Source organism: Ursus americanus, chromosome X, assembly GCF_024610735.1.
Source record: "Ursus americanus isolate L20-20 chromosome X, mUrsAme1.1.p, whole genome shotgun sequence".
Lineage (NCBI taxonomy): Eukaryota > Metazoa > Chordata > Mammalia > Carnivora > Ursidae > Ursus > Ursus americanus.
Window position 1 is genome coordinate 48,729,239 of NC_142164.1, and position 22,897 is coordinate 48,752,135.

Sequence of the window (22,897 nt, forward strand, 5' to 3'; positions counted from 1 at the left end):
AAGGTAGGAAGTGTGGAGACATGGTTAGGGAGGAAATAGATTGCAGGTGCTGTGAAAGGGAGGGAGCCATAGATGCAAAGAAAGGGGAGGAAAGGGGGAGAGCACACAGAGGAATGCAAAATGAGAACATTTCCCCAAAGCCACTGTCTGGGAAAGGAGGGTGTCTGATTTTCATGAGTCCTTGCAACCAGCAGGGATTATATATTGTTTTTTAATGGTCAGCAGGTTTGTCTGGGAGACAGCCCTGAAAGCATTGCCCTACTCCTGGAGAGAAAGTAAACAAACGACCAAGGGGCAAATGGAATGAAAATAGCAATCTGAAGAAAGCTTGGAGCACACAGTGGAGAGAATAGTCACCCTTCTTGGAGCACATCCCTGAGAGTCAGAATTACAGACACCTCTCCAGAGACAAAGGAGCTGGCTGGCACCATTTCACTCCTCCTTGCCTCAACATAAACAAAGAGCCACCTGCAGGAAACAATGCAGTGCCAGCACTGACTGCTAACATGCTTATATCAAGTCCCACAATCCTGTGCTCCGGTGGGACTGCACTTCTCAGTCAAGCTTGCCTCAGTCCCAGTTTGGTGGACAGCTTCCCCAGAAGACTAGCAGAAACACTTGCCCATAAACATGTCTCCTGATTAGAGAGTTTTACAGGGCTTCAGTTCTAGTGGAAGTAGTATCAGATCTCAATTAACAAGCAGACCAGAGCACACCCAGTTAAAACTCGCCACATTCTGGTCAAGGACCAAACAATGCCCACTGTAGGCAAGAAGAACCTCTGCAGATGACTGGCCTGAAGGATAGAACAGCCAAAACACAACAGCAAAGCACACACAGCACAGACCAGAGACACTCCCTGAAGTGCCAGTTCCTGGACACTGTATGACCTCTTCTTCATAAAGCCATTACTTTCAGGAGCAGGAAATATAATGGGCTTTTCTAACGTAGAGAAGAAGGCAGAGACTTAGACAAAAGACCAAGACAAAGGAATTCATCCTAAACGAAACAACAAGATAAGGTCATGACCAGAGATCTCTGTGAAACAGATATAAGTAACATGGCTGATGGAGAATTTAAAATAATAATCATAAGGATAGTAGCTGGGCTTGAGGAAAGAATGGAAGATTTCAGTGCAAAATTACCAGAGAGAGAAAATAGTTTAAAAACAATCAGTCATTAATGAAAAATGCAATAGCTGAGATTGGAAACAAGCTTCATGCAATGAACACAAGGATGGAAGAAGCAGAGGAATGAATAAGTGACAGAGAAAACAAAATAATGGAATGAAGCTGAACAAAAGAGAGAAAGAAGAATTATGCAACACAAGAATAGACTTAGGGAATTCAGTAACTCCAACAAATGTAGTAACATTCTTATACTATAGGAGTCCCAGCAGGAGAGAGAGAAAAGGGAGACAGAAAATTTGTTTGAGGAAATAATACCTGAAATCTTCCCTCATCTGGGGAAGGAAACAGACATTGAAACCCAGGAGGCACAGACAACTTCCATCAAAATCAACAAAAGCAAACCAACGCCAAGACATATTGTAAGTAAATTTGCAAAATATAGTGATAAAAAAATCTTAAAAGCAGCAAGATAAATAAAAAAAGTCGCTAACTTACAAGGGAAAACCCATAAGGCTGGCTGCAGATCTCTCAACAGAAAGCTGGCACGCCAGAAAAGAGTGGTGTGATGTATTCAATGTGCTGAATGGGAAAAATATGCAGCCAAAAATACACTATCCAGCAAGGCTGTCATTCAGAATAGAAGGGGAGACAATTTCTCAGACAAACAAAAACTAAAGGAATCCATGACAACTAAACCAGCCCCTCATGTAATATTAAGGGGGACTCTGAGTGGGAAGGAAAGACCAAAAGTGACAAAGACCAAAAGGAACAAAGAAAATCTCCAAACACAATGCCAAAACAAGTAACAAAACGGCACTAAATACATATCTATCAATAATTACTCTGGATATAAACGGACTAAATGCTCCAATCAAAAGACAGAGGGTGTCAGAATGGATAAAAACCAAGACCTGTCTTTATGCTATCTACAAGAGAATCATTTTAAACCCAAGATACTTGCAGATTGAAAGTGAGGGGATGGTGAAATATTTATCACAAAAATGGATGTCAAAAGAAAGGTGGAGTAGCAATACTTTTATCAGACAAACTAAACTTTAAGCCAAAGACTGCAACAAGAGATGAAGAAAGGCACTATATCATAATAAAGGGGACAATCTAACAAGAAGATCTAATAATTGTAAATATTTATGCCCCCAACTTGGGAGCACCAAAATATATAAAACAACTAATAACAAACATAAAGGAACTCCTTGATAATAATATAATAGTAGGGGACTCTGACACCCCACTTACATCAATGGACAGATCATCTAAGCAGAAAATCAACAAGGAAACAACAGCATTGAATGACACACTGGGTCAGACAGATTTAACAGATATATTCAGAAGATTCCATCCTAAATCAGCAGAATACACATGCTTTTTTAAGTGCACACGGGACATTCTCCAGAAGATATCATATATTAGTTCATGAAATAGGCATCAACAAATACAAAAAGATTGAAATCATACCATGGACGTTTTCTGAACACAATGGTATGAAATCAAAAGTCAACCACAAGAAAATATCAACCACAAGAAGACCAGAAATACATGGAAGTTAAACGACATGCTACTAAACAATGAAGGGGTCAACAAAGAAATCAAAGAAAAAATTAAAAGTACATTGAAAGAAATGAGAATGAAAATAGAACAGTCCAAAACCTTTGAAATACAGCAAAAGTGGTCCTAAGGGAGGAGTACATAGCAATATAGGCCTGCCTTAAGAAGCAAGAAAAATCTCAAATAAACAAACTAGCCTCATACCTAAAGGTCGTAGAAAAAGAAAAACAAACAAAGCTTACAGCCAGCAGAAGGAAGGAAATAATAAATATTAGAGCAGAAATGAATGATATAGATTCAAAAAAAAAAAAAACAGGCAAGATCAATGACAATGGGAGGTAGTTCTTTGAAAAAGTTACTAAGGGGTGGCTCAGTCAGTTAAGGATCTGCTCTCAGCTCAGGTCGTGATCTTGGAGTCCTGGGATACAGCCTGCATCAGGCTCCCTGCTCAGTGGGGAGTCTGTTTCTCCCTCTCCCTCTGCCCCTTCCCCTTGCTTGTGCTCTCTCTCTAAATAAATAAATAAAATTGTTTTAAAAAGTTAATAAAATTGACCAACCTCTAGCCAGACTTACCACAAAGAAAAAAGAAAAGACCCAAATAAATAAAATCACAAACGAGGGAGGAGAAATAACAACCAAAAGCACAGAAATATAAAGAAGTATATGAGAATATTATGAAAAAGTATATGCCAACAAATTGGACAACCTAGAAGAAACGGGTAATTTCCTAGAAACATATAAAGTACCAAAACTGAAAGGAAAAAATAGAAAAACAGACCATACACCTGCAAAGAAACTGAATCAGTAGTCAAAAAACTTCCAAAAAACAAAAATCCAGGAACAGACAGTTTCAAAGGTGAATTCTACCAAACATTTAAAGAAGATTAATACCCATTCTTCTCAAACTATCTCAAATAATAGAAATGGAAGGAAAACTTCCAAATTCATTCTATGTGACCAGCATTACCCTAATACCAAAAATATATAAAGACTACACTTAAAAAAGAGAACTATAGGCCAAGATCCCTGATGAACACAGATTCTTTATAAAATACTAGCAAGCCAAACCCAACAGTACCTAAGAAGAATCATTCACCACAATCAAGGGGTTTTACTCCTGGGCTACAAGGTGGTTCAATATTCACAGATCAATCAACATGGTACACTGCATTAATAAAAGAAAGGAGGAGAACCATATAATCCTTTCATTAGATGCAGAAAAAGCATTTGACAAAGTACAACATCCATTCATGATAAAAACCCTCAACAAAGTAGGTTTAGAGGGAACATACCTCAACATCATAAAAGCCACATATGAAAAACCCACAGTGAACATCATCCTCAATGGGGAAAAACTGAGAGCTTTTCCTCTATGGTCAGGAACAAGTCAGGGATGTCCACCCTCACTACTGTTATGTAATATAGTACTGGAAGTCCTAGCTACAGCAACCAGTCAACATAAAGAAATAAAACACATTTAATTTGGCAAGAAAGAAGTAAAACTTTCACTATTAGCAGAGGACATGATACTATATATAGAAAACCCAGAAGACTCCACCAAGAAATTGCTAGAATTGATACGCAAATTCAGTAAAACTCCAGGATACAAAATCAACATACAGAAATCTGTTGCATTTCTATACACCAATAATGAACCAGCAGAAAGAGGAATCAAGGAATCAATCCCATTTACAATGGCACCCAAAACAATAAAATACCCAGGAATAAACCTAACGAAAGAGGTGAAAGACCCATCCTCTGAAAAGTATAAAACACTAAGGTTAGAAATTCAAGATGACACAAAGAAATGGAAAAATGTTTCATGGTCATGGATTGAAAGAACAAATATCATTAAAATATCTATACTACCCAAAGCAATCTACACATTTAATGAAATCCCTATCAAAATACCACCAGCATTTTCCACAGAGCTAGAACAAACAATCCTAAAATTTGTGTGGAACTGCAAAAGACTCCGAATAGCCAAATCCATCTTGAAAAAGAAAAGCAGAATTGGAGTTATCGCAATTTCAGACTTCAAGTTATGTTGCAATATCTAGTTATCAAAACAGTATGGTACTGGCACAAAAACAGACACATAGATAAAGAGAACAGACTAGAAAGCCAAGAAATAAACCCAGGATTATACGATCAACTAATCTTTGACAAAGCAGGAGAGAATATCCAATGGAAAAAGACAATCTCGTCAACAAATGTTGTTTGGAAAACTGGACGGCAACATGCAAAAGACTGAAACTAGACCACTTTCTTACACAATACACAAAACTAAGTTCAAAATTGATTAAAGAACTTAATGTGAGACCTGAAACCATAACAATCCTAGAGGAGAACATAGACAATAATCTTTTTGCCATCAGCCATAGCAACTTCTTTCAAGATATGTCTCCTGAGGCAAGGAAAACAAAAGCAAAAATAAACTATTATGACTTCATCAAAATAAAAACCTTCTGTACAGGGAAGGTAACAATCAACAAAACTAAAAGACAGCCTATCAAATGGGAGAAGATATTTGCAAATGACAAATCTGATAAATGGTTAGTATCCAAAACAGAGAATTTGTAAAACTCAACACCCAAAAAACAAATAATCCAATTAAAAAATGGTAAGAAGATATGAATAGACTTTTTTCCCAAACAATTCACGCAGATGATCATAGATACATGAAAAGATGCTCAAGATCACAGATTATCAGGGAAATACAAATCAAAACGTCAATGAGATATGACCTCACACTTGTTAGAATGGCTAAAATTAACAACACAAGAAACAACAGGTGTTGGAGAGGATGCAGAGAATGGAGAACCCTCTTACAATGTAGGTGAGAATGCAAACTGGTACAGCCACTCTGGAAAACAGTATGGAGGGTCCTCAAAAAGTTGAAAACAGAAGGACCCTGTGATCCAGCAACTGCACTACTAGATATTTACCCAAACAATACAAAACACTAATTAGAAGGAATACACGCACCCTGGTGTTTATAGCTGCATTATCAACAAAATAGCTAAATTATGGAAAGAGCCCAAATGTCCATTGACAAATGAATGGATAAAAAAGAAGTAGTATATATACAACAGAATATTACTCAGCCATAAAAAAAATATCTTGCCATTTGCAATGACATGGGTGGAGCTGGAGATTATGATGCTAAGCAAAATAAGGCAGTCAGAGAAAGACAAAGACTGTATGATTTCACTCATATGTGGAATTTAAGAAACAAAACAAATGGGGGCGCCTGGGTGTCACAGCAGTTAAGCGTCTGCCTTCGGCTCAGGGCGTGATCCTGGCGTTATGGGATCGAGCCCCACATCAGGCTCCTCCGCTATGAGCCTGCTTCTTCCTCTCCCACTCCCCCTGCTTGTGTTCCCTCTCTTGCTGGCTGTCTCTATCTCTGTCAAATAAATAAATAAAATCTTTTAAAAAAAAATTAAAAATGAGATTACCATATGACCCTGCAAATCTCATTTCTTGGTATATATCCAAGAGGAACTGAAAACAGGATTTCAAGGAGATATTTGCATACTCATGTTCATTGCACCTTATTCACATGAGGCAGAAGCAGCAGAATGTCTCTCAGTGTGTAAATGAATAAAGAAAGTGTAGCAGAAAATGTGGCCTATACATACAATGGAATATTATTCAGCCTTAATAAAGGAAATCTTGTCATGTGTTACAACATGGATGAAAAAAGAACGTTATACTAAGTGAAATTACCCAGTAACAAATAGATAAATACTGTATGAGTTCAGTTACATGAGATAACTAAAGTAGTCAAACTCATAGAAACAGAACATAAAAGTAAAATGGTGGCCACCAAGGATGGGTGGAGGGGGAAAAGAGGGTATAGAGATTTAGTTCTGCAAGACGAAAAATTATTATAGATCTGTTGCACAGCAGTGTGACTATAGTTGACACTACTGAACTGTACACCTAAAAATGGTTACAATGGTGAATTTTACATGTTTTTTTTGAAAGATTTTATTTGAGAGAGAGAGAAAGAGCAGGAACAGAGGGAGAGGGTCAAAGGGAGGCGGAGAGAGAGAATCTCAAGCAGACACTGCGCTCAGCATGGAGCCCGACACAGGGCTTGATTTCATGACACTGAGTTCATGGCCTGAGCTGAAATCAAGAGTCAGATGCTCAACCAACTGAGCCACCCAGGCACCCCAATTTTACATTTTTTTTAAACCACAATTAGTATTTTTTTAAGAGCAGCAGCAACAGCTTGAAAAACACTTGTGTGTTGGTATTTATGGATTTGGTGAGCCTAGAACATTACCATATGTAAACAGTCTTCAGCTAGTCTACTGGAGGATATAAGAATCCATCTCAGCATACAGATGTAGTAAAGAGAAGGGCCATATGCACCCCAATGTTCATAGCAGCAATGTCCACAATAGCTAAATCATGGAAGGAGCCGAGATGCCCTTCAACAGATGACTGGATTAAGAAGTTATGGTCCATATATACAATGGAATATTACTCAGCTATCAGAAAGAACGAGTTCTCAACATTTGCTACAACATGGACGGCACTGGAGGAGATAATGCTAAGTGAAATAAGTCAAGCAGAGAAAGACAACTATCATATGATTTCTCTCATCTATGGAACATAAGAACTAGGATGATCGGTAGGGGAAGAAAGGGATAAAGAAAAGGGGGGTAATCAGAAGGGGGAATGAAACATGAGAGACTATGGACTATGAGAAACAAACTGAGGGCCTCAGAGGGGAGGGTGGTGGGGGAATGGGATAGACTGGTGATGGGTAGTAAGGAGGGCACGTATTGCATGGTGCACTGGGTGTTATACACAACTAATGAATCATCGAGCCTTACATCGGAAACCGGGGATGTACTGTATGGTGACTAACATAATGTAATAAAAAATCATTAAAAAAAAAAAAAGAATCCATCTCAGCAAACAGCTAATCAGCCACCAGACAGCTAACCTAATCACCAGTGAATCCAGCAGCCAATCCTAGACATATGAGCCATAGCAAAAATCAGCTGAGCCTGACCCAGATCTTCAGAACCACCCAGATGAAAACAACTCAATTTGCTGACCTCCATATTTTCGAGCTAAATAAATGGTTATTATTTGGGAGAAAAAATAAAACAGAAAGCACTCACTATCCTTCCATTTAGAGGGAACTTGTCATAATCTATGTAAGTTGTATGTATGTGTTTATGCAGATAATAGTATTCTATTGTTTGTTTGCAACATGTATTTCTTTAATTCCAATGCCTGTTGTGGGGCATTTAAGCTGTGTTCCCCCTTTATGCCGTTAGTGTAACAAATTACTTCAGTTTGCCTTCTGTGCCCATCAACATAGATTTATAACTACTGTTTTACATAACTTTTTTAAGTGAAAGAAAGAAGAAAAAGGAATAAAAAAATTTAAAAAAGCACCATCAATACTGACTTTTGTATTAACCTATGTAGTTACCTTTACCATGTTCCTTATTTCTTCACAGGAATTTAAATTCTCTCTAGTGTCCTTTTATGTTAGACTGGAGAACTCTCATTAGTATTTCTCTGAGGGCATGCTTGCTAGCAACAAACTCAGGGATTTTTTGTTTGTTTTTGTTTTATCTTTAGAATGCTTCATTGTCTTTTTTTTTTTTTCCTTTGAGCACTTTTAATATGTCATCCCACTGCTTCTGGCTTCTGTAGTTTCTGATGAGAATTCAGCTGTTAATCTTATTCAGGAACCCTTGTACATGATGAGTTTTCTCTTGCTATTTTCAAATTTTTCTCTTAGGCTTTGGTTTTTGACAATTTCACTCTAATGGGTTGTAGTGTGGATATCTTTGAATTTATTCTATTTGGAATTCATTGATCTTTTTATGTATAGATTAATGTTTTTCATCAAATTTGGTTAGTTTTCAACTATTATATCTTCAAATATTCTTTCTGCCCCCCTCTTTCTCTCCTTCTGGGCCTCCCATATGCATATGTTCATATCTTGGTACGCTTGGGGTTGTCCCACAGGTCTCTTAGGCCCTTTTCACTTCATTTTACTTAATTTTTTTTCTTTTGATTCCTCAGGGTGATCTCAATCAATTTCAAGTGCCATGTCACATCTGCTTGTGAGTGCCTCTAGTGAATTTTTCATTTCAATTATTGTACCTTTTCACTCAAAAATTGTTATTTGTTTCTCTTTATAATTTCTATCTCTTGACCGATATTCTCTATTTCATTAGATATTGTTCTCAAGATGTCCTTTAGATTTTTGTACATGGTTTCCTTTAGCTCTATAAACATATTTTAAATGGTTGATTTAAAGTCTTTGTCCAGTAAGTCCAATGTCTAGGATTTCTCAAGGAGAGTTTCTATTGATTGCTTTTTCCCTTATGTATTAGCTATACTTTCTTGTTTCTTTGCACATCTCATGACTTCTTGTTGTTGTTGAAAACTGGACATTTTGAAAATTATAATGTGGTAACTCTGGAAATTAAATTCCTCCCTCCCCAGGTATTGTTGTTGCTGCTTGTTGTGATTATAGTTGTTTGTTTGAGACTTTTTTGAACTAATTTGGTAAACTATGTATTCTTTGTTGTATATGGCCACTGAAGACTCTGTTCCTTCAGCTTAGTGGTCAGCCAGGTCAGCCAGCCAATATAGAGATTACTTTAAAACCTATAACTAAAAAAATCCTCCCTAGTCTTTGCAGATGGGCACTCTGTGTGTGTGTGTGTGTGTGTGTGTGTGTGTGTGTGTGTGTGTGTGTGTGTTAGGACATGTCTTCGATATTCAGCCAGGTGATTTGCAACCCTGCCTTATCCTTTATTTTCTGTTTGTGCAGAGCCTGAAAGTGAGCCAGAGGTGAGAAACTGAGGGCTTTCCCATGCCTTTTATAACTTGTGCATAGCCCTTGGCATGTGCTGGTCTTTCCAGATGACCAAGAATTTGTCAGAGCTTTTCAAAGTCTCCCTTTCCCCAAAGCATCTCATTTCTCAGTCTTTCTTCCCAAGCTTTTTAAAAAGTCTATTGTTTTCCCTAGCTTTATGCATTGCTCTAGGCAGCAGGGATTAATAGAGCTGCCTAAAAGTGTTTTCCTCTAATGCCCATTGGGGCATTGTCTCTGTTGAGATTGTCTATTTTTTCTTTATCAGTTTTATCAATTTTTTTCAACAAACTTATCTACTGCATCTAAGTTGTTAATAATATGCTTTTATTATCTTTCTAATGTCATTGGGATCTGAGCAATATCCCTCTTACATTCTTGATATTGATAATTTTTTATGTTGTCAATATTTTCTTTTTTTCAATTGAAATATAATTTATATATAGTGTTTGTAAGTTTCAGGTATAAAATATAATAATCTAACAATTTCATACTTAACACAGTGCTCATTAAGATAAGTGTACTCTTGATCCCCTTTATTTCAACCACCCCCAACTCTGGCAAACACCAGTGTGTTCTCTGCATTTAAGAGTCTATTTTTCTGTCTCTTTCTTTCTTTGTGTGTTCATTTGTTTTATCTTTTAAAATTCTACATATGATTCAATCATATGGTATTTGTCTTTACCTGACTGAGTTATTTCACTTACCATTATGCCCTCTAGACCCATCCATTTGGTGCAAATGGCAAGATCTCATTCCATTTTATGGCTGAGTAATATTCTATTATATATACATACCACTTCTTTTTTTTAAATGTTTTTATTTAAATTCCAGTTAGTCAACATACAGTGTAATATTAGTTTCAGGTGTACAAAATAGTGATTCAATACTTCCATAAAACACCTGGTGCTCATTACAACAAGTGCATTCCTTAATCTCCATCGCCTATTTAACCATACCACTTCTTTATCCATTCATCTATGAATGGACACTTGGGCTGCTTCCATATCTTGACTATCATAAATGATGCTGCAATAAACATAAAGGTGCATATATCTTTTCAAATTAGTGAGTTTTTTTTTTCCTTTGGGTAAATACCCAGTAGTGAAATTCCTGGATTATATGGTAATTCTATTTTTAATTTTTTGGAGGAATCTTTATACTGTTTCCACAGTGACTGCACCAATTTGCATTCATATAACAGTGCAAGATGACTCATTTTCTCCACATCTTCATCAAGACTTGTTATTTCTTGTCTTTTTGTTATTTCTAGCCATTTTGACAGGTGTGAGGTGACATCTCATTGTGGTTTTAATTTGCATTTCCCTGATGATTAGTGATGTTGAACATTATTAGTGATGTTGGACATCATGTGTCTGTTGGCCATCTGTGTCTTCTTTGGAAAAATGTCTATTCAAGGCTTCTGCCTATTTTTTAATTGGATTATCTGTTTTTTGGGTATTGAGTTGTATAAGTTCTTAATATATTTTAAATATTAACCCTGTAGTGAATTTAACATTTGTAAATATCCATTCCCATTCAGTAGGTTGCCTTTCTGTTGTTGCTGATGGTTCCCTTCACTGTGCAAAAGCTTTTTGCTTTGGTGTAGTTTCAGTAGTTGCATTTTGCTTTTGTTTCCCTTGCCTCAGGAAACATATCTAGAAAAATGTTGCTATGGCTGATGTCAAAGAAAATGCTGCCTAAGTTTTCCTCTAAGATTTTTACAGTTTTAGGTCTCACATTTAGGTCTGTAATCTATTTTGATTTATTTTTGTGTATGATGTAAGAAAGTGGTCCAGTTTCATTCTTTTGCATTTAGCTGTCCAGTTTCCAGCACCATTTGTTGAAGAGACTATCTTTTCTCCATTACATATTCTTGCATCCTTTATCATAGATTAATTGGCCATATAATCATGGGGTTATTTTTGGGCTCTGTAATCTGTTCCATTTTGTCTATTTTTGTGCCAGTACCACACTATTTTGATTACTACGGCTTTGTAGTATATCTTGAAATTTGGGATTGTGATACCTCCAGATTTGTTCTTCTTTTCAAGATTGCTTTGTCTATTTGGGGTCTTTTGTGGGTTCATACAAATTTTAGGATTGTTTATTCTAACTGTGAAAAACGTTGTTGGTATTTTGATAAGCATTGCTTTAATATGTAGATTGTTTTGGCAGCATAGATATTTTAACAACACTGGTTCTTCCAATCTATAAGCATGGAATATTTTTCCATTTGTTTGTGTCATCTTCAATATCTTTCATCAATATTTTATAGTTTTCAGAGTACTTAACTTGGTTAAGTTTACTCTTAGGTATTTTATTCTTTTTGGTGCAGTTGTCAACGGAACTGTTATCTTAAGTTCTCTTTCTGATACTTCATTATTAGTGTATAAAAATGCAATGTATTTCTGTATATTAACTTCTGTGTTTTGTGATTTTGCTCAGTTCATTTATCAGTTCTGATAGGTTTTTTGTGGAGTCTTAGGGTTTTCTATCTATAGTATAATGTCGTCTGCAAATAGTGGAAGTTTTACTTTTCCTTATCAATGATATGCCTTTTATTTCTTTTTCTTGTCTGATTGCTGTGTCTAGGAATTCCAGTACTGTGTTGAATAAAAGTGTTTGGAGTGGGCATCTTTGCCTTTTTTCTGATGTTATAGGAAAATCTCTCAGTTTTTCACCATTGAGGATGATGTTCATTGTGCGTTTTTCATATATGGCCTTTATTATGGTGAGTTATGTTCCCTCTTAGCTTGCTTTGTTGAGGGTTTTTATCATCAATGGATGTTGTACGTTGCCAAATATTTTTTTCTGCTTCTATTGAGATGATCATGTGATTTTTATCCTTTCTCTTTTTAGTATGATGTATCGTATTGATTGTTTTGTGAATATTGAACCACACTTGCATCCTGGGAATAAATCCCACTTGATCATGGTGAATGATTTTTTAAATGTATTGTTGGATTTGGTTTGTTAATATATATATATATATTTTTAAGATGGAATACTTTATTCAAACTCTTCAGAGAAAGGGACAGCTTTGGTCTGTAACAAAACATTGTGTTTTAAAGCATAGGTCAGTAAATGTATATGAGATTATACACCGCTACATACAAATTAACTGATCAAAGCACAGCTTTTCAATGTTCAAAACAGAATAAGCTTCCCTGTAAAAACAGCACCTTTGTGACATTTTTAACTTTATTATTCCTCTTCTTTTTCTTCACTTTCTCTTTCAACAAAATCCACAACAACCTCCTCATAATCCTTCTCAAGAGGAGCCATGTGTTCACGGGCCTCAGAACACTCTTCCTTCATGCCTTCACCCACATACCAGTGACCAAAGGCATGCTTGGCATACGTCAAGTCAAACTTGTGGTTCAGGTGAGCCTAGGCCTAAGCAGGGGTTGTGGTATTGCTCAGCATGCACACAGTTCTCTGTACTTTGGCTAAGTCTCCCCCCTCCACAGTGAGAGGCTGGTAATTAATGCCAACTTTGAAGTCAGTGGGGCATGAGTCCACAAACTGGATGGTACACTTGGTCTTGATCATAGCAATGGCAGCATTGACATCTTTGGAAACCACATCACCATGGTACAACAGGTGGCAAGCCATGCATTTACCATTGTGAGGGTCATATTTCACCCTCCAGTTGGCTAGCTGAAAGTACACATTGGTGATCTCTGTTACAGAAAGCTATTCATAGTAGGTTTTCTCAACAGAGATGACAGGGGCATATGTGGCCAGAGGGAAGTGGATGTAAGGATAGGGCACCAGGTTTGTCTGGAATTCTGTCATATCAACATTCAGGGTTCCATCAAATCTGAGGGAAGCAGTGATGGAGGACAAAATTTGGCATATCGACCTATTTAGTTTAGTGTAAGTTGGGCATTCAGTATCAAGGTTTCTATGACAGATGTCATAGATGGCCATGTTTTCTACTATGAAGGCACAGTCAGAGTGCTTCAGGGTGGTGTGAGTAGTGAGGATGGAATTGTAGGGCTTAACTACAGCTGTGGAAACCTAGGGAGTTGGGTAAATGGAGAATTCCAACTTGGACTTCTTGCCGTAATTGACAGAGATGTTTCATCAGCAGGGAAGTGAACCCAGAACCAGTTCCCCCTCCAAAGTTGTGAAAAACCAAAAAGCCCTGAAGACCTGTGCACTGGTTGGCCAGTTACTGAATTTGGTCTAAGACAAGGTCAATGATCTTGCCAGTGGTGTAGTGCCCTCGGGCATAATTATTGGAAACATCTTTCTTGCCTGTGGTGAGGTGCTCAGGGTGGAAATGCTTACAGTAGGTGCCAGTGCAAACTTCATCAATGACTGTGTGTTCCAGGTCTACAAACACTGCCCTGGGCACATGCTTGCTGGCACCTGTCTCACTGAAGAAGGTGTTGAGGGAGTCACTTGACATCAGGCTGGATGCTGTGTTCCAGGCAACAGAGCTCCCAGAAGGCATTGACAACCTGGACACCAGCCTAGCCAACATGGGTGGAGATGCATTCACACATGGTTGCTGATTTGCAGCTGCCAAGCAGATGGTGGGAAGGAAGAGGAGAGGTTGTTACTTCTTACAGCATACAGATGGTCAATGTAAGAGAACCTGCCTTGATTTGCTGATACTTTTTTGAGGATTTTTGCATCTATGTTCATCAGAGATATCAACTGGTAGTTTTTTTTTTGTGGTGTCTTTATTTGATTTTCATATTAGGGTAATCCTGGTTTCATAGATTGATTTTGGAAGCTTTCCTTCTATTTTTTGGACTAGTTTGAGAAGAATAAGTATCAACACTTTTTTTTTTTTAAGATTTTATTTATTTGACAGAGATAGAGACAGCCAGCGAGAGAGGGAACACAAGCAGGGGGAGTGGGAGAGGAAGAAGCAGGCTCATAGTGGAAGAGCCTGATGTGGGGCTCGAACCCAGATCACCGGGATCACGCCCTGAGCTGAAGGCAGATGCTTAACCGCTGTGCCACCCAGGCGCCCCAAGTATCAACTCTTCTTTAAATGTTCGGTAGAATTGACTTCTGAAGTCATCTGGTCCTGGACTTTTGTTTATTGGGAGTTTTTTGATTATGGATACAATTTCATTACTAGTAATTGGTCTGTTCCAATTTTCTATTGTTTCCTGATTCAGTTTTGGAAGGTTATATGTTTCTAGGAATTTATCCATTTCTTCTAGGTTATCCTATTTGTTGGCATATAATTTTTCATAATATTCTCTTTTAATCCTTTGTATTTCTGTGGTGTCAGTTTTTCTCCTTCATTTCTGATTTTGAATCCTCTTTCATTTTTTTCTTGATGAGTCTGGCTAAAGGTTTATCAATTTTGTTGATCTTTTTTTTTTTTTTTTCAAAGAAGGAACTCCTGGTTTCATTAATCTATTCTATTGGAGAGTTTTCATTTCTGTATCACTTATTTCTGCTCTATTTTTTTTACTATTTCCTTCATTCTTTTGGTTTTGGGCTTTGTTTGCTGTTTTTTCTAGCTCCTTTAGATATAAGTTTGGTTGTTTTTTTGAAATTTTTCTTGCTTTTTGAGGTAGGCCTGTATTGTTACAATTTTCCCTCTTAAAACAGCTTTTGTTGCATCCCAAAGATTTTGGACTTTTGTGTTTTCATTTTCATTTGTCCCCATGTATTTTTTATTTCCCCTTGGATTTCTTCTTTGACCCATTGGTTGTTTAGTATCATGTTATTTAGGCTCTGTGTACCTACCTGTGTTCTTTCCAGATCTTTTCTTGCGATTGATTTCTAGTTTCATACTGTTGTGATCAGAAAAGTTGCATGATATGATTTTAATATTTCTATTTATTGAGACTTGTTTTGTGACCTAACATGTGATCTATTCTGGAGAATGTTTCATGTCCACTTGAAAAGAATGTGTATTCCCTAGGTTTTGGATGGAATGTTCTGAATATTTCTGTTAAATCCATCTGGTCCAATATGTCATTCAGAGGTATAGTTACCTTGTTGATTTTCTGTCTGGAAGATCTATCCATTGATGTAAATGGGTGTTAAAGTCCCTTACTATTATTGTATTACTGTCAATTTCTCCTTTCTTGTCTGTTAATGGTTATTTTATGTATTTAGGACCCCATATTGGGTGTATAAATATTTGCAGTTGCTATATCCTCTTACTGGATTGTTCCATTTATCATTATGTAGAGGCATTCTTTGTCTCTTGTTATGGTCTGTTTTATTTTTTTTTATCTTATTTTACTTAAATTCAATTAAATAACATATAGTATAAAATTAGTTTCAGATGTAGAGTTCAGTTATTCATCAATTGCATATAACACCAAATGCTCATTACAACACATGCTCTCCTTAATGCCCATCACCCAGTTACCCCATCCCCCCATGCTCCTCCCCTCCAGCATCCCTCAGTTTCTTTCCTATTGTTAAGGGTCTCTTATGGTTTGTCCCCCTCTCTGATTTTATCTTATTTTATTTTTCCCTTCCTTCCCTTATGATACTTTGTTTTGTTCCTTGGATTTCCACAAATGAGTGAAACCATATGATAATTGTCTTTATCTGATTGACTTATTTTGCTTAGCATAATACCCTCCAGTTCCATCCACATCATTGCAAATGGTAAGCCTTTTTGATGGCTGAGTAATATTCCATTGTGTATATATACCACATTTTTATGCATTCATCTGGGACATCCCAGTGGACATCTGGGTTACAGTCTGTTTTAAAGTCTGTTTTGTTTGATGTAAATATTGCTACTTCAGCTTTTTTTTCATTTACATTTGCATAGTAAATGTTTCCCACTCTCCAATTTGAATCTGCATGTGTCTTTAGTTCTGAAGTGAGTCTCTTGTAAACACATGTAGATGGTTCTTTCTTTTTCCTTTTTTTTTAAATGATTTTTTATTATATTATGTTAGTCACCATACAGTACATCACCGGTTTTCGATATAAAGTTTGATGATTCATTAGTTGCGTATAACACCCAGTGCACCATGCAATACGTGCCCTCCTTACTACCCATCACCAGTCTATCCCATTCCCCCACCACCCTCCCCTCTGAGGCCCTCAGTTTGTTTCTCATAGTCCATAGTCTCTCATGTTTCATTCCCCCTTCTGATTACCCCGCCTTTCTTTATCCCTTTCTTCCCCTACTGATCATCCTATTTCTTATGTTCCATAGATGAGAGAAATCATATGATAGTTGTCTTTCTCTGCTTGACTTATTTCACTTAGCATTATCTCCTCCAGTGCCATCCATGTTGCAGCAAATGTTGAGAATTCATTCTTTCTGATAGCTGAGTAATATTCCATTGTATGTATGGACCACAACTTCTTAATCCAGTCATCTGTTGAAGGGCATCTCAGTTCCTTCCACGATTTAGCTATTGTGGACAATGCTCCTATGAACATTGGGGTGCATATGGCCCTTCACTTCACTATGTCTGTATCTTTGGGGTAAACACCCAGTAGTGCAATGGCTGGGTCATAGGGTAGCTCAATTTTTAAATTTTTAAGGGACCTCCACACTGTTTTCCAGAGTGGCTGTACCAACTTGCATTCCCACCAACAATGTAAGAGGGAATCCCCTTTCTCCACATCCTCTCCAACAATTGTTGTTTCTTGCCTTGTCTATTTTTGCCATTCTAACTGGCGTAAGGTGGTATTTCAGTGTGGTTTTGATTTGAATTTCCCTGATGGCTAATGATTTTGAACATTTTTCCATGTGTCTGTTAACCATTTGGATGTCTTCATTGGAAAAGTGTCTGTTCATATCTTCTGCCCATTTTTTGATTTGTTTATTTGTTTCTCTGTGTATTGAGCTTGAGAAGTTCTTTGTAGATCTTGGATACCAGTCTTTTATCTGTAGCATCATTTGCAAATATATTCTCCCATTCCGTGGGCTGCCTTTTAGTTTTTTTGACTGTTTCCTTGGCTGTGCAGAAGCTTTATATCTTGATGAAGTCCCACAAGTTGATTTTATCTTTTGTTTCTCTTGCCTTTGGAGATGTGTCATGAAAAAGGTTGCTGTGGCTGATGTCGTAGAGGTTGCTGCCTATGTTCTCCTCTAGGATTTTGTTGGATTCTTGTCTCACATCAAGGTCTTTCGTCCATTTGGAGTTTATCTTTGTGTATGGTGTGAGGGAGTGGTCAAGTTTCATTCTTTTGCATGTAGCTGTCCAATTTTCCCAGCACCATTTATTGAAGAGACTGTCTTTTTTCCACCGGATGTTTTTTCCTGCTTTATCAAAGATTGGTTGCCCAAAGAGCCGAGGGTCCATATCTGGGCTCTCTATTCTGTTCCATTGGTCTGTGTGTCTGTTTTTGTGCCAGTACCATGCTGTCTTTGTGATCATAGCTTTGTAGTACAGCTCGAAATCCAGCATTCTGATGCCCCCAGCTTTGTTTTTCCTTTTCAACAGTTCCTTGGCAATTCGGGGCCTTTTCTGGTTCCATACAAATTTAAGGACTATTTGTTCCAGTTCTTTGAAAAATGTCATTGGTATTTTGATCGGGATAGCATTGAAAGTGTATATTGCTCTGGGTAGCATGGACATTTTAACTATGTTAATTCTTCCGATCCAGGAGCATGGAATATTTTTCCATCTTTTTATGTCTTCCTCAATGTCTTTCAATAGTGATTTATAGTTTCCAGAGTATAGGTCCTTTACGTCTCCAGTTAAGTTAATTCCAAGGTAACGTATGGTTTTTGGTGCTATTGTAAATGGGATGGATTCCCTAATTTCTCTTTCTTCAGTCTAATTGTTCATGTATAGAAATGCAACTGATTTCTGAGCATTGATTTTGTATCCCGCCACATTACTGAATTTCTCTATAACTTCTAATAGTTTGGGAGTGGATTCTTTTGGGATTTCCATGTAGAGTATCATGTCATCTGCGAAGAGAGACATTTTGACTTCTTCCTTGCCGATTTGGATACCTTTTATCCCTTTTTGTTGTCTGATTGCTGTTGCAAGGACTTCTAGTACTATGTTGAATAATAATGGCAAGAGTGGGCATCCTTGTCGTGTTCCTGATCATAAGGGAAAGGCTTCTAGCTTTTTCCCATTGAGAATAATATTTGCCGTAGGCTTTTCATAGATGGCTTTTATGAGATTGAGAAATGTACCCTCTATTCCTACACTCTGAAGGGTTTTAATCAGGAAAGGATGCTGTATTTTGTCAAATGCTTTTTCTGCATCAATTGAGAGGATCATATGGTTCCTGAGACTTTTCTTGTTGAAATGATGTATCACGCTGATCGATTTGCGAATGTTGAACCATGCTTGCATCCCAGGGATGAATCCCACCTGGTCATGATGGATAATCCTTTTAATGTACTGTTGGATTCTATTAACCAGGATCTTGTTGAGGATTTTGGCATCCATATTCATTAGGGAAATTGGTCTGTAATTCTCCTTATGATGGGGTCTTTGCCTGGTTTGGGATCAAGGCAATATTGGCCTCATAGAATGAGTTTGGTAGCTTTCCTTCTGTTTCTGTTTTTTGCAATAGCTTTAGGAAAAATAGGTATTATTTCTTCTTTGAATGTTTGGTAGAATTCCCCTGGAAAACCACCCTGGCCTGGAGTTTTGTTATTTGGAAGGTTGTTTTTCACTTACTCAATCTCTTCATAATTAATTGGCCTGTTGAAGAAATCAATTTCTTCCTGTTTCAGTCTTGGTAGTTTATAGGTTTCCAGGAAGGCCTCCATCTCTTCCAGATTGCTTAATTTATTGGCATATAGCTGTTGATAAAAATTTCTAATGATCCTTCCTATTTCCTTGGTGTTGGTCGTGACCTCTCCTTTTTCATTCATAATTTTATTGATTTGGGTTCTTTCTCTTTTCTTTTGGATAAGTCTTGCCAGTGATCTGTCAATTTTATTGATTCTCTCAAAGAACCAGCTTCTAGTCCTGTTGATCTGCTCTACTGTACTTCTGGTTTCTAATTCATTGATTTCTGCTCTAATCTTGGTCAACTGCTTCCTCGTGCGTGGATTAGGCCTGTCCCTCTGTTGCTGTTCCAGCTTCTTGAGGTGAGAATATAAAAACTGCATTTTAGATTTTTCTATTCTTTTGAGTGAGGCTTGGGTGGCTGTTTATTTCCTCCTTAGGACCTCCTTTGCAGTATCCCATAGGTTTTGGACGTTGTATTTTTATTCTCGTTGGTCTCAATAAATTGTTTAAAATGATTTTTGATTTGCTGGTTTATTGAGTCATTCCTGAGCAGGATGGTTTTTAGCCTCCAGTGTTTGAGTTTCTTCCGAATTTTTCCTTGTGGTTGAGTTCCAATTTCAGAGCATTGTGGTCTGAGAATATGCAGGGGATAATTTCAATCTTTTGGTATCGGTTGAGACCTGTTTTGTGGCCCAGAACATGGTCTATTCTGAAGAATGTTCCATGGGCTTTAGAATAGAATGAGTATTCTTTGGTTCTGGGGTGTAGTGTTCTATATATATTTATGAGGTCCAACTCATCGAGTATGGCATTTAAAGCCTTTGATTCTTTGCTTAGTTTTTGCCAGGGTGTTCTCTCTATTTCTGATAGTGGGGTGTTGAGGTCCCCTACTATTAATGTATTTTTATCTATATGTCTCTTTATTTTGGTTAAGAGTTGGCTTGTGTATCTTGCTGCTCCCCTGTTGGGGGCATAGATATTTATAATTGTCATATCCACTTGTTGGTACATCCTTTAAGAATAATATAGTGCCCTTCTGTGTCTCTAACTATAGTCTTTAGTTTAAAATCCAATCTATCTGATATGAGAATTGCTACCCCAGCTTTCTTTTGAGGTCCATTGGCATGAAAGATGGTACTCCATCCCTTTACTGTCAGTCTGAATGTATCTTTGGGTCCAAAATGAGTCTCTTGTAGAGAGCAAATGGATGGGTCATTTCTTTTTATCCAATCTGCAACCCTGTGGCATTTTATCAGAGCATTCAAGCCATTTGCATTGAGAGAGATTATTGAGAGATATGATTTTAATGATGCCATGTTGCCAGTAAAGTCTTTGTTTGTATCAGTTGTGACTTTCTGTTCTGTATCACTCTTGGGGCCTTTTTACCTTTATAGAACCCCCCTTAATATCTCCTGTAGGGCTGGTTTCATGGTTATGAAATTGCTTAATGACTGGCGATTCTGGAAGGTCTTTATTTCTTCATCAATTCTGAATGACAGCCTTGCTGGATAGAGGATCCTTGGCTGCATGTTTTTCTCTGAAAGAGCTTTAAAAATGCCCCCCCAACCCTATCTCTCATTCCAGGTCTGTGTAGGCAGGTCTGACGTAATTCTGATATGTTTGCCTTGGTACGTGAGAAATTTCTTTGTCCTGGCCACTTTCAGTACTGTATCCTTGGATCTAATATTTGCGAAATGCACTATGACGTGATGTGGCGTAGGTTTGTCGTGGTTGAGCTTGGGAGGCATCCTCTCTGACTCTTGGACACAAATGTTTGTTTCCCTCACTTGATTAGGGAAGTTTTCAGCTACAATTTGTTCAAATATCTCTTCTAGTCCTCTGTTTTTCTCCACCCCCTCGGGGATGCTGATGATTCTGACGTTGGATCGTTTCATTGAGTCATTAATCTCCCGTAACCTACATTCTTGAGATTAGATTTTTTTAAGTCCAGCTTCTATTTTCGTTTTTTCTTCTACTAACCCATCCTCCAATTCGCTAATACGTTCCTCTGCCTCAGTGACCCTGGCCGTCAGAGCCTCTAGCTTTGACTGCATTTGGCTCATAGAATTTTTAATTTCTGCCAGATTCACTCTCATTTCCACCCTTAGAGATTCTATATTCTCATTAACATTTTTGTTAATACTTTTTTCAAGTCTACTCATCATCTTGACCATTGTTACTCTGAATTCCATTTCTGATAATTTGGTGACATCCATATCCATTAGTTCTGTGGCAGAGGCCACAGACTCATTGTCTTTTCTTTGCTGGGGGGGCTTCTCCTTCTCTGCATTCTGATGAGGAGAGGTTGCGGAGTTGTCCAGAGCCCAAATTATTGACCGGGACCCAGGCCGTGTGCCCTTGCTTTATAGGGATCTTAGGAATGTGGGCTTCTTCTTTAAAGATTTTATTTATTTGTGTGGCAGAGAGCCAACCAGCGAGAGATGGAACACAAGCAGGTGAGTGGGAGAGGAAGAAGCAGGCTCCCAGCTGAGGAGCCGGATGAGGGACTCCTTTCTGGAATGCCGGGATCATGCCCTGAGCCGAAGACAGACGCTTAATGACTGCGCCGCCCAGGCACCCCGGGATGTGGGCTTCTTGATTTTTCAGCCTTCCTTCTGGGGGAGGGGCCTGCCGCGCCTATACTCAGCCAACCCTGTTTGGGTAAAGTCTCCGTGTCCACTGCGAGGGGGGATGGGCATGGGCCTGCTGTGAGCCGGTATTTCCAGGCTTTTGTTCTCTGGCGGCTTTCCCTGGCGGTTTGCTGTGCCTCTTCTGAGAGTCAGAGCAGCAGCGGCCGAATCTCAGCCTCTGTCTCAGAACAGAGGGATCGTGGACCGTTCTCCACTGATGTGCTGGCCACTTTAACTCTGTTACTGTTGGTGCTGCTCAACCCTGCAGCGTCCCGGGATGTGCGCCCCACACCCAGCGTCCCAGCCCTCACTTCCAGGGCCGGCGCGTCTCTGTCCTTTGTGTTTCTAATGCAGCCAGCCGCCCCTGCACGCTCTGGAGCTCCGGGTCTCAGTTGGCTTCCAGTGAGCACATGGGAGTTCCGGAGTTCCGAGTTCCGTGAGAAGTCTGGTAGCACGCACTCCTGGCTCATGTTCTCAGTCTGCTGTCTCGAGGTCGCCCGCTCCCCTGTGCAGGTGGCTACCGCTTTCCAGTGCCCGAACGCGGCAGCTCCCTCCCCCTTCCGTTTATCTTCCAATATCTGTGTGCGGTTTCTCGGCGGCTCCCCGCTTCATACCTCAATACTCAGCACTGGAGATATTCATTTGTAGAGATCCAGATGTATCTTCCTGCATCTCAGGCTGATTCTGTGGATGTTCAGGCTGGTCTGGTACCTATCCAACTCGACTCAGGGGACCGGCTGAAAAAGGGGTCCCCTACTCCTCTGCCATCTTAACTCCTCCCCCCGGTTCTTTCTTTTTTATGCATTCACTCACACTATGTCTTTTGATTATTGCATTTAGTCCATTTACATTTAAAGTCATTATTGATAGGTATGTACTCATTGCCATTTTGTTACTTGTTTTATGCTTGCTTTTGTAGTCCTTTTCTGTTCTTTTCTTGCTCTTTTCCCTTGTGATTTGGTGGCTTTCTTTTGTGTTATGCTTTTATTTCATTTTGTTTATTTATTTTTTTGTACTTTTTAAAATATTATGTTATGTTAGTCACCA

At 38.3% G+C, this 22,897-nt stretch overlaps 1 pseudogene; it reads right to left on the bottom strand.

The window, feature by feature from the left end:
- Positions 1-12,765: 12,765 nt before the first annotated feature.
- On the bottom strand, positions 12,766-14,075 carry LOC123797318 (tubulin alpha-1A chain pseudogene; annotated as a pseudogene).
- Between the last annotated feature and the right edge of the window lie 8,822 nt (positions 14,076-22,897).